Here is a 17,500-nt window from a genome sequence, read left to right as displayed (position 1 = left end):
TTTCAGAGGTCTCTTTTTCTCCTTCTTCTGATGTTCATCCTCTTTGCTTTTCTGGATAGGGATTGCACTCATATAGACATATAATATAGGATAAACCTACTAAAATCTGTACACCTAAAGAAACTAATCAAGAGGGAGGACTTTTGCTATGCTCGATCCCTATTGAGAAATATTTTTACTGAATTAAGATTCTTCCAAAATATTGGCTGCAGAGGGATTTTTTTTTAAAGACTGGGGAAGGGGTGACCTCCCTCATCCTAGCATTTGCTAGAGTAGGAAGGCGCAAACACAAAACAAAGGGTGTAGTGTGCTGGTCTCCTAATATGGTAACAAGGCAAAGAGTGCAAGGAATTCTGCAGCACTCTAACGCTCACGCTGGTCTCCTGTATGGTCTCCATGACAGACATCCTAGCACTCAGGGACTAGGTTAACCTTGGAATCAGTATGGAAGAGAGAGCAACACTGAAGAGGCAGGGGGCATTTGAACTCTCCCTGGAAACCTGAGAAAGAGCTGCAGTTAGGGCTGCACCGTGTGGGTGATGTCACCGTCGCAGAGATGCTCTGAACCAGTACTCCAAGCTCACTACTCTTGAATGACTCAACAGTCTTGTGTGAAAAATCACCATCTTGGAGATTTGTGCTTGGCAAACCTGCTTTCTAGTACCAGTGTTTGACTTAAAACTTAAAATCGGAATGCCCTGCAGGTGAGAGTCATGTGAGAAAGTAAGGCTCAGAAGCTGTCCCATCATAACCCTCTGGGTGGGACCTCAGGCATCTGTGGAGTGTTTACCCTGACTCCCCACCATTCCACAGCTCGGCAAATAAAACTGAGGAAGGGGACATGAGATGCTGGAAGCCGGCAATGCCTGTAATACCAGCATTTGGAAGGCTGAGACAAGAGGATTGCTGTGAGTTCTGAGCCAGTCTGGGCCACACAGCTTGGCTTAAAAACCACCCCTGTCCCCAGAAAAAATAAACACAAATGCTGGAAACTCTGGTGCCAGGTCTAGGCCACAGCTGTACCTCACTGCAGGTGCCTTCTGCTGCACTGGCCAGGACCCATGCCCACCTGTGGGGACAGTGGGGACACTCAGAACTCCACCATCTACACACCAAGAACCTGAGACAATGCACAGTGCATGGTCCTCCAGACTGCACAGACCCCGAAGGGAACAGGTCCTGTCCAAGACTGTTTAGCCTGCTTGAGTCACCTACCAGAAAGCCACTGTGGCACAACCAGAAAAACCGGCTCTGAGAGGTGGAACCTTGCAGCCACTAGGCCTGAAGCAGGCAGCCAGCTTGGGACCATGGCCAGAGCCTGGGACCACCACAGAACTTGAGCACATTCCTGGCCAAATGTTGTTCCCATTACTAAAGGAAGCTAAATGACTCAGTGTTGGTGTCCTCTCCTTTCTCCTGCTTGCTCCAGAGGAAAGACAGATGCAGGGCTAAGAGGCAGGGCTGCGTAAGGTCCTCAGAAGCAGAGCACTTGCCTAGCACATGGGAAGTCCTGGGGTCAATTTTAAGGACCACACAGGAGTGTGCGCACACACAAACAATAAACACAACATTAGAAGAGGGGCTAAGGAGAAGGCCCAGTGGGTAAAGTACTTGGCACGTACACATGAGAAACATTTTAAATCTCATTGTGTTGCTACCTCCCAACAGTGGAAGCTAGCAAAGACCTGAACCTCGGGTGGATGCCATAGTGCATAAAAATTCAAATGTATACCCAGGGCTGGGCAGAGAAAGTTCCAGAACAGAGTAGCACTAGGATAATGTCACTGATCATGAAAGCCACTTACAACCTTGAAAACTTAGGCCCAGTGCCTCTAGAATTCTTAATTATCAAAATAATTAAAAAACCTGCATCTAATAATAATAATAATAATAATAATAATAATAATAACAACAACAATAGTGATAACAACAACAATAGTGATGATGATGATAATGATGAAGCCTGGTATTATAGTTTAGGCCTATAATCCCACACCCCAGAAGGCAGCACAGGGAGACCCTATCTCCAAAAAAAATGCTACAAACAAACTAAAAACTCTTTATTTTTAAACATGGGTGAAAATGTTAAAATTTAGAATAATTCATAAATGCACAATATTAACACATGTGCTTTGTGGACCATTGGTCTGTGTTTTCTGGCCACCAAAAAAAAAATCCCAAACATCCTGTGATATAGACTGAGCTGCTGAGACCCCCTCCTGAAGCCTGCAGATATCTGTTGGGTATAAACGTAACAGCAACCCCCGAAAAGAAAACATTTTCTGTATGATATCACCAATCCTCCCTGTTTAGCTGACAGTCTTTCCCACAACTGCTATCCTAGTGTTTCTTTTGCAGTCTACTTACTATAAAATCAGTAATAACCATTTGTAACATTAAAAAGCTTACTTATCACTTAAAACAAAAGACATTCACTAAAAATAGGTATTAAGGAAATAAAACAAACACTGCTGCAGGAAGTATCATAAAATATTGCCCAAGACCATTTGCCAATGTGTACAGAAAACCAGTATGTGTGCCTAGAAGTATACCTGTGCACATATGTGCAAACTCACATACAGACAGGCACACATGTGCACACTCATGCACACAGACATACATGTATCCATCCATGCATACATAAAGTGAGCACTTGTATATGGCAAGTGAGTGGTGTAGAATGAACTGGCTGCAAGATCAGCTAGTGTAGCCCCAAATCAACTATTCCATCAGCTTCCATGGAACCTGTCTCTTGGGATGTCCACTTCTCTTTCAAAGGTCCCTACTGAAACAGCCCTTAACTCACTTGTCTCTACCATCCATTATAGCAGACTGTAATACTGAAAATACAGAGAGGACTGTGGTGCATGTTTAGAGCTAGCTTTAACACTCTAGGACATCTTCTGTGGCAAAATCCCATTTTTCTTCTCAGTAACCATGAAGTGGATATGGCCTCCCCCTGGTCACACTGCTGATTGGTTACTGGATCCCTTGCTGGATCAATATCCCCCAAAGCCTAGTAAGATGCCTGTAGAGACATTTGTTTTGACTGCCAGAGATTCCAGCACATCCCAGTACTGTGCCCTAACACAAACCCCCTTTGTGCAATAGTCTAGCCCCAAAGAGAAACAGAAAGAGCAGGGGCCAGCACAGGCTAAAGAAAGATAGGCGGCAGGAGCCGTGGAATGGCGCAGACAACCTCAGTAAGCTGTGACAGTCTCAGGAGTGAGGAGAGAGTTGGAGAGGTCTCAGGCAACCAAGAGCACATGCTGTGTGCAGGCATGCTAGAGACACATTTTGCCTGAAGTTCTGTGTGAAGCATCTTGTAGTAGGGCCTGTTCCCTTCTCTGGAACATTCTCCAGGCTGCACTGCTGACTTGTCACTGAATGCCCATTTGGGTCAGCTTTCTTGGGCCTAAAGCCAGTTTCACCTACATTGTTTTATACATGAGTGGAATGAGACACTGAGCAATTCATTTTCTTCTGGAAAGCCTGCTTGCAAACTCCCAGCCAGTTTCCTCTCTCACCCAGCCTTCCCGCTGAGGACAATGAAGCATTGACAGCCTTGTTTACATTGACCTCCTCCTGAGATGAAAGACAAAGTCTTCTAACACTCTCCAGCCGGTACACAGGTACACAACTGAAGCAGAAAACAAGCTTAGGTTTTATCTGAAACATCCTTTAAGTGCAAAATGAGGCTGAAGAATAAGACACTGAGACCCAGAATGAGCTTTGGGGCCTTCAAAACAGACCTGTGAGCAAACAGGGCTATCTGTGGAAACACTTCCTTATCCAAACCAAGGTAGGGCAGGCATCTGTCCTTGATGCCTGTTTGTCAGAGACATTACTTACCCCTGCACGTCTCAGCTACACTTACACCCAAAGAAACAGAAGAGGGTCAGTCAACAAAGAAGTGTTTCAAAGTCATCGTGGTGAAGGTGATTGGAAGCCCTACTTCTGGAGCTCTGCTCCTTCACCTACTGAAGCTGTATGTCGCTCACTGTGAAGATACAAGCTTCCTGATGGTGGCATAGAGAAGCTGGGGGGCTTACAAGAATCCAAGTGTTAGATGCAAGTTCTAGACTGGAACATGTGGCCTGAAGAACTGAGGAGGGGCAACATGGCGGCTCATCACATTTTTTCAGAGCAGAAGCTCACACCCCACAACAAAAGGAGAAAGGCATGAATCCTCTAAAAGGGAATATAGCAGCGCCCCAGTGCTTGGGAGGAAGAGGCAGTTGAATCTTTGTGAATTCAAGGCTGGCCTGGTCTACAAAGAGAGTTCCAGGAGAACCAAGGCTGTTACACAAAGAAACTCAGTCTTTAAAAACCAAAATAGACAGACAGATACATACATGCATACAGATACATAGATAGATACAGAGATGATAGATAAACAAATAACTAAATAAATAAATAAAATAAGAAAGGGACCACGCTCATTTTCTTCTTTTTGACTCAAGTTTCTAGGAAAACACTACACAGGGTTTTGAACAAGAGTCTTCATTCATTAAGAGTCATGGTAGGTTTCACTAACCTTTGCCTCTTCATTCACATCCCAGGTAAAGGAAACAGCATTGTACGCGATCTCTTCAATGTTTCCAATGGTGTTGAAGCTCTCCTTGTAGTCAGCTATGACAGTGAAAGAGAAAAAGGGCTTAGCAGGGTGGTAGCCAAGAGGAGAGGCACAGGCCTCTAATCCCTGCACTTGGGAGGTAAAGACAAGAGGATCTAGAGTTCCGGGTCATCCTTGTAACAGAGACCAGCCTTGGCCAGTACATGAGACCCTGGCTCAAAACACTCACACGCCACACACATACATATGCACCCATGCACGCACACATGATTGTACACTAAAGTAAGAGTCCCTCGATGACACATTATTTGTCAATGGTAAAGTTTTGAATTTGCCTATTTTGCAATGTGACAAGCTACATATTTCTGCTTACAGAATTCTACGGCTGAAAAAAAATTTACTCACGTCTTTTTATTAAGAGTAAATCTATGTGAACCATGTCTTTATCTGATTTGATTATTAGGTCTTTTTTTCTGTTCACCTTCCTACTTCCCACTTTTTTGACAGCCATCCCCCGCCTCCCCCATACACACACAGGGACAATTTTTAGAAGCAAAATATTCTGCCAGTCAGGCGATGTCACTAAAGGAACTGCAGTAGAGTGAAGGCTTTCCATGAGCAGTGATGGTGATAGAGATCAAACACACACTAAGCACATACTACACTGAGGCACCCCCATGCCAAAGAAGGACATTTCTAAAACTTATCTTAGTACTCCAGAGCGTTGCATTAATCTCACTCGGCTGTCATCACCTGACCACTTTGGGCTCTGTCCTATGGTCACTCCTTACACAATATGTTATCTATTCCCTTATAGTATGCGTCTATTCCCTCATACAGTATGTAGTGATTCCCTTACAGAGTAGGTATCTATTTCCTTATGGTATGTAGCTATTCCCTGTCATCCCATTAGACTCCCCATGGAGTCAATAGAGATCAGCATGGGTGCTGTGTACTGTTATGGGCATGTTGGGCTACACAGAAAAACCCAATTTGCTTATCTCCAATGATGAAACTGGTACCTCAGCACTGCAGGAAGATTCCTTATTGCTGGGAGCAGAATGGTGCAGGAAAACCCACCTCATGCTCTCCAGACTCCCTGGGATAGGCTGGCTGGTCTAGCCTCAGGCTGAATTCTATTTCCCCCTCTTTCTCGGATCACCTCTGCTTTCTATGATCCCTGAGGAGTTCAAAGCAGTTTGCTGAATGCTGTGTCTTCATTTCATCTACCCTACATGCAAATATCTGCCCATATGCACCTAGCCAGCCTAGACTCTTCTTGTGGAGAGTGCTAACTTATTTCCTTTTCACTCACTCCAGTGGTCTTGCCTAGAGAAACCTCAAAGCAAGATAATGTTTCTTTTCTTTTTTGGCATTGTTTTGTTTCTCTGTGCCTTGAGACACAGTTCCACAAGTATAACCCAAGCTGGTTAAACTTGTCCTGAATGCTGAGATTACAGGTTTGAGCTGTCATATCCAACTCCAAACCTTTATATTTTAAACAAAGCACATAAACTTTTAGCATAAAAGTATGTATATTCAACATAGGAAAGTCAGAGACCATGAATAAATAAAAAAATTTAAGGACAACCACAGTCTACTAACCCACAATTAACTGCCTTTAAACTTTATCTATGTGCTCTTATCTCTCATCTAGCTCCTTTTCTCCAAACATGTAGATATTTTTATACCGTGATTAATAAACATCTTTTTCATTGCTATATTGTTTTGCTTGGCTCATCTCTGGTGTCTTCCATATGTAAAACCTTCTGTAAAATTATACGATTGTATCAGACCATGTGTCATGGCTTTATTCTTATTGGTCACTCAGCTGACAGCTGACAGTCTGCTGCCCTACCCCAGTGTTTCACTTCTTTGTACAGCTAAATTTCATTTAAATTTAATTATATTTTATTAAAGTAAATTTTCAGGGGCAGAAGTATAGCTTGCTGGTAGAGCAAGGGCTAGGAGAAGTTGGGTTCAACAGCTAGCATTAAAACAAAAGACATTTTAAAAAAGCATATTTCCAGAAATAAGTTTTTTGTTTCTTACTTTGTTTTGTTCTGTTGAAACAAGGTCTCACTGTGTATTCCTGGCTAGCCTGGAACTCACAGAGATTGCCTGCTGCTACCTCTCAAGTGCTGAGGTTAGGGATCTGAGCCACTAGACCCAGCTATAATTTTAAGGCTGATTAATATTGCCACACTGGTCCAGGGAGGAACAATTTACACTTAGGGCAATTATGTCTTTTCTTCTCAGATTGTCTTTTTTCCAAACTAATATTCAAAACATTATTTTAATCTGAAATTCCTTGATTGCTAAAGGCGTTGAATAGTCATTCTTGTTCTCTGGCTATTTGCATTTCTTCTTATTATTTTTATTTTTGTAAGTTCATTCATTTATTTTGGCTTTTCTAATTTTATTCTTGATCCACTTTTCTCTTAGGGTAGTCATGATTTTAAAATAAATACTCAAAGGTAAATGAGGGGGAAAATCAAAAGAAAAGAACATTACCCCTTACAGTTTCTAAAAAGGCTTTATGTTTGGGACGATCATGAATGCACACCTGTGCTTTCTGCAGGCTTCCTCTATGAGAGAGAGAAGAAAGCCAAATTTAAATTTGAATTCCATGATTCTTCACTAATCCCTTGCAAGATAATCTTATAGCTGTTTGAGTGAAGAGCAGGTAAGATCAGCTGTGAAGAAGAAATGTCACATCTAGAAGTTAAGACAAGAAAGGTGCTTAGATGGACACTGTGGAGTCCTACATCACAAGGCTTCATTTTTCCAGTTTTAATTTCCCCCAAAAAGGGCTGAAAAAAAGAAAAAGAATTTCATACCACTTGTCATATAGAAACACACCAGAGTCTTCTAATATGGCACTCAACCAATAAATATGGCAACCAAAATGCTCATTCTGTGCCAGGAAATGTCCTCAGTAGGCCCCTAGTCTTATAGCTCTTGCAATATAGAAAATAGAACACAACTAAATACATAAACATAAACAAACAAGATAATTATTCTAAATCTGCCTGATTTTTCAAAGAAGTCTTGAATGTTCTTTTCTCTGTTTCTTACCCAACAAAAACAGAAAAATAGGATGAAGGCAGTTCTTATTAATTATGATAATTTACACTCAAAAGGACAATCACTAAATGCTCAGCTAGTAAGTCATGTTGAAATAAGTGGAATCACGGGGAGGAGTAATTCTAATGAAACTGATCCCATTGATGCCATGGTGCCAGCCATAAAGCCACATCTCCAGTCTGAGGTTATCATGTCCTGAACTTCCAAGTCAGGCCAAGTAGTATGGAAATACACAGCCACAGACATCATCCAGGGTGTGTCAGGATGCCCCAGAGCAGTATGGTAATTCATGGATTCTCGGGGTTTAAAGACTATCTGAGAAGCACATTTTCAAATGTTGGAGGCCAGCATAGGGCTTTGGTGAGACATAGGCCAGTGCCAGATATTCTCAGTCATGAGCATGGAGTGAAGCCAATACTACATTTCTGCCAACTCTCATGTGGGGCTGGTGGGGTTCCTACATTTGAGAAGTCTTGACTCTGTTGTAAAATGGAATGGATCTTTTGGGTACTTCTGGTTTTCACCACCATGATCTTAGAAAGCACATTAGTTGGTGGTGCACGCCTATAATCCCAGCACTCAGGGAGACAGAAGCAGGTGGATCTCTAGGCGATCAAGCCCAGCCTGGTCTACAAAGAGTCCAGGACAGCCAACGATACACAGAAAAACCCTGTTTGGGAAAAAGTAAAAAGAAAAAAATATATATACATTAGTCTTTATTTATGAGGTCCATGTAATGGTCTATTCTTCCCCACCAAAAAAAAAAAACAAAAAACAAAAAAAAAACAAACTTTTTTTCTTGATGAACAGACACAAGGCTATACAATGGCGGAGGACTTATCTAACCAGGAACACTTAGACTCACTCCAAGAGGTCTATCCTTGTACCTAGAGTGGACTCAAAGATATTGTTTCTTTCTGATAAAACCACTCTCATCTCTTGGCAGTCAGACCCAAAGACTCCTGGAATGATAACTGTGGTCTAGTTAAGAACATACATGTTCATGCTGGACAGGCCTTGTGCCAATGATGAGGTCTGTTTTTGGAATAATTCCTGAGGTAGCAATCAGCATGTTTTCTCATAGGGAGAAGCCAAACTGTTTATAGAAGTCAAAAATTCTGATAACTAATTAACTATGATTTGAATTCAGTTCTGTCTGATACCAACAGCCGCATTTTTAACTGCAATTTCAAACATAAATCATCAGCAGATATTGAAGCACATACTTCAATGGCAACTGCTTTATGAGGTGCTGAGGGAATGTATGGTGAAGGAGGAAAGGAAACTGGGCATTTGGGGACTGTGGGAAGTTACTTACAAAGGAAGGCAGGAATAGGGTACTTTGGCAGGGAATGCTGAAATGTTTTCTTCAACAAGAAAATATTTTTAGAACTTGCTAGCATGAGAAGGCTGAGTGAGAAGGTCAAGCTAGCCCATCTAAGAAAACCAAAGGCACTGGTGCTGTGGAAAATGATGAGTATGCCCACATATTCGCTTTCTTTACTCATTTCTTGCAAGTTATATTTCTTTTTTTAATTTTTTTTATTTTTTTTTAATTTTTTTTATCAGTTACATTTTATTAACTCTGTATCCCAGCCGTGTCCCGATCCCTCATTCCCTTCCAGTCCCTCCCTCCCTCCCTCATCTCCACCATGCCCCTTTCCAAGTCCACTGATAGGGGGGACCTCCTCCCCTGATCCTGTTTTATCAGGTATCTTCAGGACTGGCTGCAAAGCCCTCCTCTGTGGCCTAACAGGACTGCTCCTCCCTTTGGGGGTGGGGAGACCAAAGAGCCAGTCATTGAGTTCCTGTTAGAAATATTCCCTGTTCCCCTCACTTTGGGAAACCAATTGGTTACTGAGCTACCACAGGCTACATCTGAGCGGAGGTTCTAGGTTATATCCATACATGGTCCTTGGTTGAATGTCAGTCTCAGAAAAGACCCTGTGCCCAGATATATTTGGTCCTTGTGGAGCTCCTATCCTTTCCCCATCAGACTAACTCCCCTTCTTTCTTATGATTCCCTGTACTCTGCCAAAAGTTTGGTCATGAGTCTTTGCTTTGAAAACACTGCTAGTTAGAGTCTTTCAGATGCGCTCAGTAGACTCCTGTCATACGTTCAATGCACATCCCATCTGTCTTTCTAAACGAGGATTGATCATCTTATCCCATGTCCGCTCAATTGATTATCTTTTTTAGGTGTATAGATTTCATTATGTTTATCATATCTTATAGGTCTATATATGTGAGTATATCCCATGTTTGTCTTTCTCCTTCTGGGATATTTCACTCAGAATGATCTTTTCTAGATCCTACCATTTGCCTGCAAATTTCATGATTTCCTCCTTTTTGATTGCTGAGTAGTATTCCATTGTATAAAAATACCACAATTTCTGTACTCATTCCACCGTTGATGGACATCTGGGTTGTTTCCAGGTTCTGGCTGTTACAAATAGAGCTGCTATAAACATGGTTGAGCAAGTGTCCTTTTTGTGTACTTGAACAAACTTTGGGTATATACCTAGCAGTGGTATAGCTGGGTCTGGAGGAAGCACTATTCCTATTTGTCTTAGAAAGCGCCAGATAGCTTTCCAGAGTGGTTGTACAAGTTTACATTCCCACCAGCAGTGGAGGAGGGTTCCCCTTTCTCCACAACCTCTCCAGCATGTGTTATCGCTTGAGTTTTTAATCTTGGCCATTCTGATGGGTGTAAGGTGATATCTCAGGGTCATTTTGATTTGCATTTCCCTGATGGCTAATGAGGATGAGCATTTCTTTAAGTGTTTTTCTGCCATTCGATATTCCTCTGTGGAGAATTCTCTGTTTAGCTCTGTTCCCCATTTTTTAATTGGATTACTTGGATTGCTGCTTTTCAGCTTCTTTAGTTCTTTGTATATACTGGATATTAGTCCTCTGTCAGATAAAGGGTTAGTGAAGATTCTTTCCCAATCTGTAGGCAGTCGTTTTGTTTTGATGACGGTATCCTTTGCTTTACAGAAACTTTTCAGTTTCATGAGGTCCCATTTATTGATTGTTGCTCTTAGAGCCTGTGCTGTTGGTGTTCTGTTCAGGAAGTTGTCTCCTGTGCCAATGAGTTCTAGGCTGTTCCCCACTTTTTTTTCCAATTGACTGAGGGTATCTGGTTTTATGTTGAGGTCCTTGATCCACTTTGACTTTAGTTTTGTGCAGGGTGATAAATATGGATCTATTTTCATTTTTCTGCATGTAGACATCTAGTTGGTCCAGCACCATTTGTTGAAGATGCTGTCTTTTTTCCATTGAATGGATTTGGCTTCTTTGTCAAATATCGAGTATTCATAGGTGTGTGGATTTATTTCTGGGTCTTCTATGTGGTTCCATTGATCCTCCTTTCTGTTTCTATGCCAATACCATGCAGTTTTTATTACTGTTGCCCTGTAGTACAGCTTGAGATCAGGAATGGAGATACCTCCAGATGATCTGTTGTTGTACAGGATCGTTTTGGAGATTCTGGGTTTTTTGTTTCTCCATATGAAGCTGAGAATCTTTTTTTCGAGGTCTGTAAAGAATTGAATTGGTATTTTGATGGGAATTGCATTGAATCTGTAGATTGCTTTTGGCAGTATGGCCATTTTCACAATGTTAATCCTACCAATCCATGAGCACGGGAGATCTTTCCATCTTCTGATATCTTCTTCGATTTCTTTCTTCAGAGACTTGAAGTTTTTCTCAAACAGGTCTTTCACTTGCTTGGTTAGAGTCACACCAAGGTACTTTATGTTATTAGTGGCTATTGTGAAGGGTGTTGTTTCCCTAATTTCTTTCTCAGCCTTTTTGTCTTTGGTATATAGGAGGGCTTTTGATTTTTTGAGTTGATTTTGTATCCTGCCACTTTGCTAAAGGTGTTTATCAGCTGAAGGAGTTCTCTGGTTGAATTTTTGGGGTCGCTCATGTATACTATCATATCATCTGCAAATAGTGACACTTTGACCTCTTCCTTTCTGATTTGTATCCCCTTGATCTCCTTTAGTTGTCTTATTGCTCTGGCTAGGACTTCAAGTACTATGTTGAAGAGATATGGAGACAATGGACAGCCTTGTCTTGTCCCTGATTTCAGTGGGATTGATTTAAGTTTCTCTCCATTGAGTTTGATGTTAGCTATAGGCTTGCTATATATTGCCTTTACTATGTTTAGGTATGTGCTTGTATCCCTGATCTCTCCAAGACTTTAAACATGAATGGGTGTTGGACTTTGTCAAATGCTTTTTCGGCATCTAAGGAGATGATCATGTGGTTTTTCTCCTTCAGTTTGTTTATGTAGTGGATTACATTGATGGATTTCCGTATGTTGAACCACCCTTGCATGCCTGGGATGAAGCCTACTTGATCATGGTGGATGATATCTTTGATGTGTTCTTGGATTCGGTTTGCAAGTATTTTATTGAGTATTTTTGCGTCAATGTTCATAAGAGAGATAGGCCTGAAGTTCTCTTTTTTTGTTGGGTCTTTGTGTGGTTTAGGTATTAAGGTGACTGTGGCTTCATAGAATGAGTTTGGTAGTGTTCCTTCTGTTTCTATTTTGTGGAATAGCTTGAGGAGAATTGGAGTTAGCACTTCTTTGAAAGTCTTGTAGAATTCTGCGCTGAAGGCATCTGGTCCAGGGCTTTCTTTGGAGGGGAGACTCTTAATGACTGCTTCGATTTCCTTGGGAGATATAGGGCTATTCAGTCTTTCTACCTGATCTTGACTTAGTTTTGGTAGATGGAATCTATCAAGAAAATTATCCATTTCATTTAGATTCTCAAATTTTGTGGCATATAGGCTTTTGTAGTATGACCTAATAATTGTTTGGATTTCCTCAATGTCTGTGGTTATGTCCCCCTTTTCATTTCTGATTTTGCTGATCTGGATAGTTTCTTTCTGCTTTTTAGTTAGTTTGGCTAAGGGTTTGTCTATCTTGTTGATTTTCTCAAAGAACCAGCTTTTTGTTTCATTGATTCTTTGGATAGTTTTATTTGTTTCTAGTTGATTGATTTCAGCCCTTAGTTTGATTATTTCCAGCCGTCTGCTCCTCTTGGGTGTATCTGCTTCTTTTTTTTCCAGGGTTTTCAGTTGGGCCATTAAATTTTTTGTATGTGATGTTACGAATTTCTTCTTGCAGGCACTTAGTGCTATAAATTTTCCTCTGAGCACTGCTTTCAATGTGTCCCATAAATTTGGGTATGTTGTGCCTTCCTTTTTATTGAATTCTAGGAAGTCTTTAATTTCTTTCTTTATTTCTTCCTTAATCCAGCTGTCATTGAGTAGTAAGTTGTTCAGTTTCCATGTGCATGTCGGCTTTTTGTTGTTTCTGTTGTTGTTGATGTCTAGCTTTAGTCCTTGGTGGTCAGATAGTATACAAGGGATTATTTCGATCCTTTTGTATCTGTTGAGGCTTGCTTTGTGACCCACTATATGGTCTATTTTGGAAAAGGTTCCATGCGGTGCTGAAAAGAAGGTGTACTCTTTTGAGTTTGGGTGAAACGATCTGTAGACGTCTATTAGGTCCATTTGATTTAGGGATTCTGTGAGTGCTTTTATTTCCCTATTTGGTGTCTGTCTAGTTGATCTGTCCCTTGGTGAGAGTGGAGTGTTGAAGTCTCCCACTATTAAGGTATTAGGATCAATGTATGATTTAAGCTTTAATAATGTTTCATTTATGAATGTCGGTGCTCTTGTATTTGGGGCATAGATATTCAAGATTGTGATGTCCTCTTGGTGGATTTTTCCTTTGATGAGAATATAGTGGCCCTCCTTATCTTTTTTGATTAACTTGGGTTGAAAGTCTATTTTAGTAGATATTAGGATGGCTACTCCAGCTTGTTTTCTGGAACCATTTGCTTGAAAAACAGTTTTCCAGCCCTTTACTCTGAGGTAGTGTTTGTCTTTGTTGCATAGGTGTGTTTCTTGGATGCAACAGAATGTTGGATCCTGTTTCCTTAACCATTCTGTTAGCCTGTGTCTTTTTATTGGTGAGTTGAGTCCATTGATATTGATAGATAATAGTGACCAATGCATGTTAGTTCCTTTTGTAATGGAGTCGATGATCTAACCCTGTTTCATTGCTTGTTTTCTTTTCATTTTTGTTGGGACATAATCTGTATGCCCTGTTTTCTTGGGTGAATTTGTTTTCATTGGATTGGAGTTTTCCTTCTAGTATCTTCTGTAGGGATGGTTTGCTGTGTAGATATTGTGTAAATTTAGTTTTGTCATGGAATATTTTGTTTTCTCCATCTATGTTGATTGAAAGCTTTGTAGGGTATAATAGTCTGGGTTGACATTTGTGATCTCTTAGAGTCTCCATGATACTTGCCCAGGCCCTTCTGGCTTTCATAGTTTCTGATGAGAAGTCCGGTGTGATTCTGATAGGTCTACTTTCATATGTTACTTGGCCTTTTTCCCTTGCTGCTTTTAATATCTTTTCTTTGTTCTCTAGATTTAGTGTTTTGACTATGATGTGACGTGGTGTGTTTCTTTTCTGGTCTAGTCTATTTGGAGTTCTGTAGGCCTCTTGTATATTTATGGACATCTCTTTCTTTAAGTTGGGAAAATTTTCTTCTATGATTTTCTTGAAAATATTTTCTGGTCCTTGGAGTCTGGAGTCTTCTTTTTCGTGAATTCCTATTATTCTTAGATTTTGTCTTTTCATAGCATCCTTGATTTCTTGGATATTTTGTGATTGGAACTTTTCTGATTTTACTTTTTCTTTGAGAGAAGTATCCATTTCTGCAAGTGTGTCTTCAGCTCCAGAGATTCTCTCTTCCATCTCTTGTATTCTGTTGGTGATGCTTACTTTTGTGGTTCCTGATCTTTTCTCCAAGTTCTCCAGCTCAAGGGTTTTCTCATTTTGTGTTTTCTTTATTGATTCTAATTCTGTTTTTATGCCTTGCACCATTTCTTTCATGTGTTTGAATTTGGATTCCTGACTCTCTACGATGGCCTCTATTTCTTTTTTCATTTCCTTCTTATATGCCACTAATTTTTCCTCTACTTGTGTATCTATTTGTTTGGCTATGTTTGCCTGTGTTTCTTTAAGGATATTGTCTATTTCTTCTTTCTTTGCCTCCAATTGATTGGTCATCTCTTTGAAAGACTTGTTCATTTCCTCCTTATGAGCCTCAAATAATTGGGCAAGCATGGCTTTAAAATCATTTTCCTGTGCTTCTGCTGAATTGGAGTATCCATCGATTTTGGGGTTTGCTGGTGAAGTCATGATGTCCTGATTTATGTTGGAAGTGTTCTTTCGCCTACCCCTGGCCATTGGCTTATCTGAAACCTTCCCTGTTTGTTTTTGGATTCTGAAGATCAGACTGGTGCTGTCTCTCTCTGGTGTCTGGAGAGTTCTTCAGGAAGCTGAGCACTCTCAGCGTGTGCTGAGGACTAGCTGTACCTGTGGGAGGAAAGTACGCAGGCGCAAACGGGGCAAATGCAAGCGTGTGTGCGCACGCGTGTGTGTGTCTGTGTGTGTAAGTGTGGGTGGATGAGTTTCTCGAGGGACTGAGTGATGGCTAATGTTGAACCCTTGAGTGTGTGGGAGGGGCTCTGCACTGTATATGTCGCAGGCACTAATGATGATCGCAGTGCAATTTCTGGCATTAATTGTCTTAACTCCTCAGTCAGGCCCACAGGGCAGGAACTTCAATGTCCCTAGTGCCCCTCTGTTTCCCAAAGTGGGTATGTGGGTGGGAGGGGGGGTTCGATGCCTGGCTTCTGATTTAGAAGGACCCAGGATCTGGGGAACTGCAGATTCTCAAGGGTGGTCTTACAGGCAGGTCTCTTGGCAGAGATCGTGGTATCCTGGGCTCTCTGCTCTCTGGTTTGGCCCTGCTTCTTTGATGTGTTCCGCCAGTTCTGTGCTGCTGTCACTGCCAGGTTCTGATGTCTTGCTGCAGCTGGAGATTTCAGGGTGGTCATTTCAGCAGGGATGGGGTAACCAGGCTCTCTGTTCTCTGGTTTGGCCCTGGTTAGTCTTAAACTGGAGGGCTGTGGTGCCCCACCAGTTCAGTGCTGCTCAGCCTCCACGTCCCGCTGTAACTCGAGACTGGGTTGCTAGTCCCAATGCTTTCTGAGAAGTTCTGGGATCTCTTCGTTGTGCTCTCCAAGCTTGGGAGGCCCAGTGCCTGGTGTGTCCAGGTTGTATGACGTTTCTGCCTGGTTTTGGTGAGTATATAGTGTATTCTCTGTCACTGTGGGATTGGGCGGGCCGTACCGTCAGTGATGGCAATCCTGCAGAGCTAGTATGGTGTCTAGCAGATTCGCGCCCTGGGAGGATGGTGCAGCCGCTGCACGAATCTGGGACTCCAGGGCACGTACTGCTGGCTTTTGTCTGCCGCTAAAGTGCTTGGGGCTCCGTCTCAGCAGCTGTATACCCAGGCAGTTAGGTCTGCGCTGAGAAAGATGAGTCTGCTGTGCCACTCTGCCGAGGAGGAAGGAGGTCTGGGGGAAGGGAGTGCCGCAAGAACAAAGGATTGTTTCTCTTCTTCCCCAAGCAAGTCTCCGGGTGACCAGAGGCCAAAGTTTTCACCTCCTGCGATGTTCCCTGGTGTTCAGAAAGTCTCGCTGTGGTTTTCCTGGGTTGGGGGTCCTTCCATTCTCCAAATCAGAAGATCAGGTATCCCACCACTCAGAAAATGTGTGTACTAGTCGCCATCTTGGCTACGGCGTTTCTGTTCTTTCGATGAAAACTTGTTTCTGTGACCTACAGTGGGAGATAACACTTTTCAGTTTTCCTGTAATCCTAATTGAGCGAGCAACACACATGTGATTCCGTTTAAAAGTAGTGCTTTGCTTTTCTGTTCTTTCGTTGGACACTTGTTCCTGTTAGGAACAAGTTAGGGTTAGGGTTAGGGTTAGGGTTACGGTTAAGATTAGGGTAGGGTTAGTGTTAGGGTTAGGGTTAGGGTTATATCACTTTTCAGTTTTCCTGTTATAATAATTGAACAGGCGACATGTATGTGAATTAATTTACAAAGTAGTGCTTTGCTTTTCTGTTCTTTCGTTCAAAACTTGTTCCTGTGCAGTACAGTGCGATATATCACATTTCAGTTTTCCTGTATTCCTAATTGAGCGAGGGACACACATGTGATTTAGTGTACAATGTAGTGCTTTGCGTTTATGTTCTTTCATTGGAAACTTTTTCCTGTTAGGATCAAGTTAGGGTTAGGGTTAGGGTTAGGGTTAGGGTAGGGTTAGGGTTAGGGTTAGGGTTAGGATTATATCACTTTTCAGTTTTCCTGTTATAATATTTAAAAAGGCGACACGTATGTTCATTAGTTTACAAAGTTGTGCTTTGCGTTTCTGTTCTTTTGTGGGAAACTTGTTTTGGGTAGGAACAATTTAGGGTTAGGGTAAGGGTTAGTGTTTGGTTAGGGATAGGGTAGGGTTAGGGTTAGGGTTAGGGTTAGGGTTTTGGGTTAGGGTTAGGGTTAGGGTAGAGTTAGGGTTAGGGTTATATCACTTTTCAGTTTTCTTGTTATAATAATTGAACAGGCGACACGTATGTGAATTAGTTTACAAAGTAGTGCTTTGCTTTTCTGTTCTTTCGTTGGAAACTTGTTCCTGTGCTGTACAGTGCGATATATCACTTTTCAGTTTTCCTTTATTCCTAATTGAGCGAGCAACACACATGTGATTTAGTTTACAAAGTAGTGCTTTATGTTTATGTTCTTTCGTTGGAAACTTTTTCCTGTTAGGAACAAGTTAGGGTTAGGGTTAGGGTTAGGGTTAGGGTTAGGGTTAGGGTTAGGGTTAGAGTAGGTTTAGGGTTAGGGTTAGGGTTAGGGTAATATCACTTTGCAGTTCACCTGTTATAATAATAGA

The 17,500-nt window shown here is 41.7% G+C and overlaps 1 pseudogene; it reads right to left on the bottom strand.

Annotated features, from left to right (window-relative positions):
- Positions 1–5,087, bottom strand: part of LOC132650925 (grainyhead-like protein 2 homolog) — a 59,401-nt pseudogene extending 54,314 nt beyond the window's left edge.
- Between the last annotated feature and the right edge of the window lie 12,413 nt (positions 5,088–17,500).

The sequence above is a fragment of the Meriones unguiculatus genome, assembly GCF_030254825.1.
Source record: "Meriones unguiculatus strain TT.TT164.6M chromosome 13 unlocalized genomic scaffold, Bangor_MerUng_6.1 Chr13_unordered_Scaffold_34, whole genome shotgun sequence".
NCBI lineage: Eukaryota > Metazoa > Chordata > Mammalia > Rodentia > Muridae > Meriones > Meriones unguiculatus.
The sequence above is the reverse complement of the archived record's forward strand: the minus strand, read 5'-3'. Positions and strand labels throughout refer to the sequence as shown.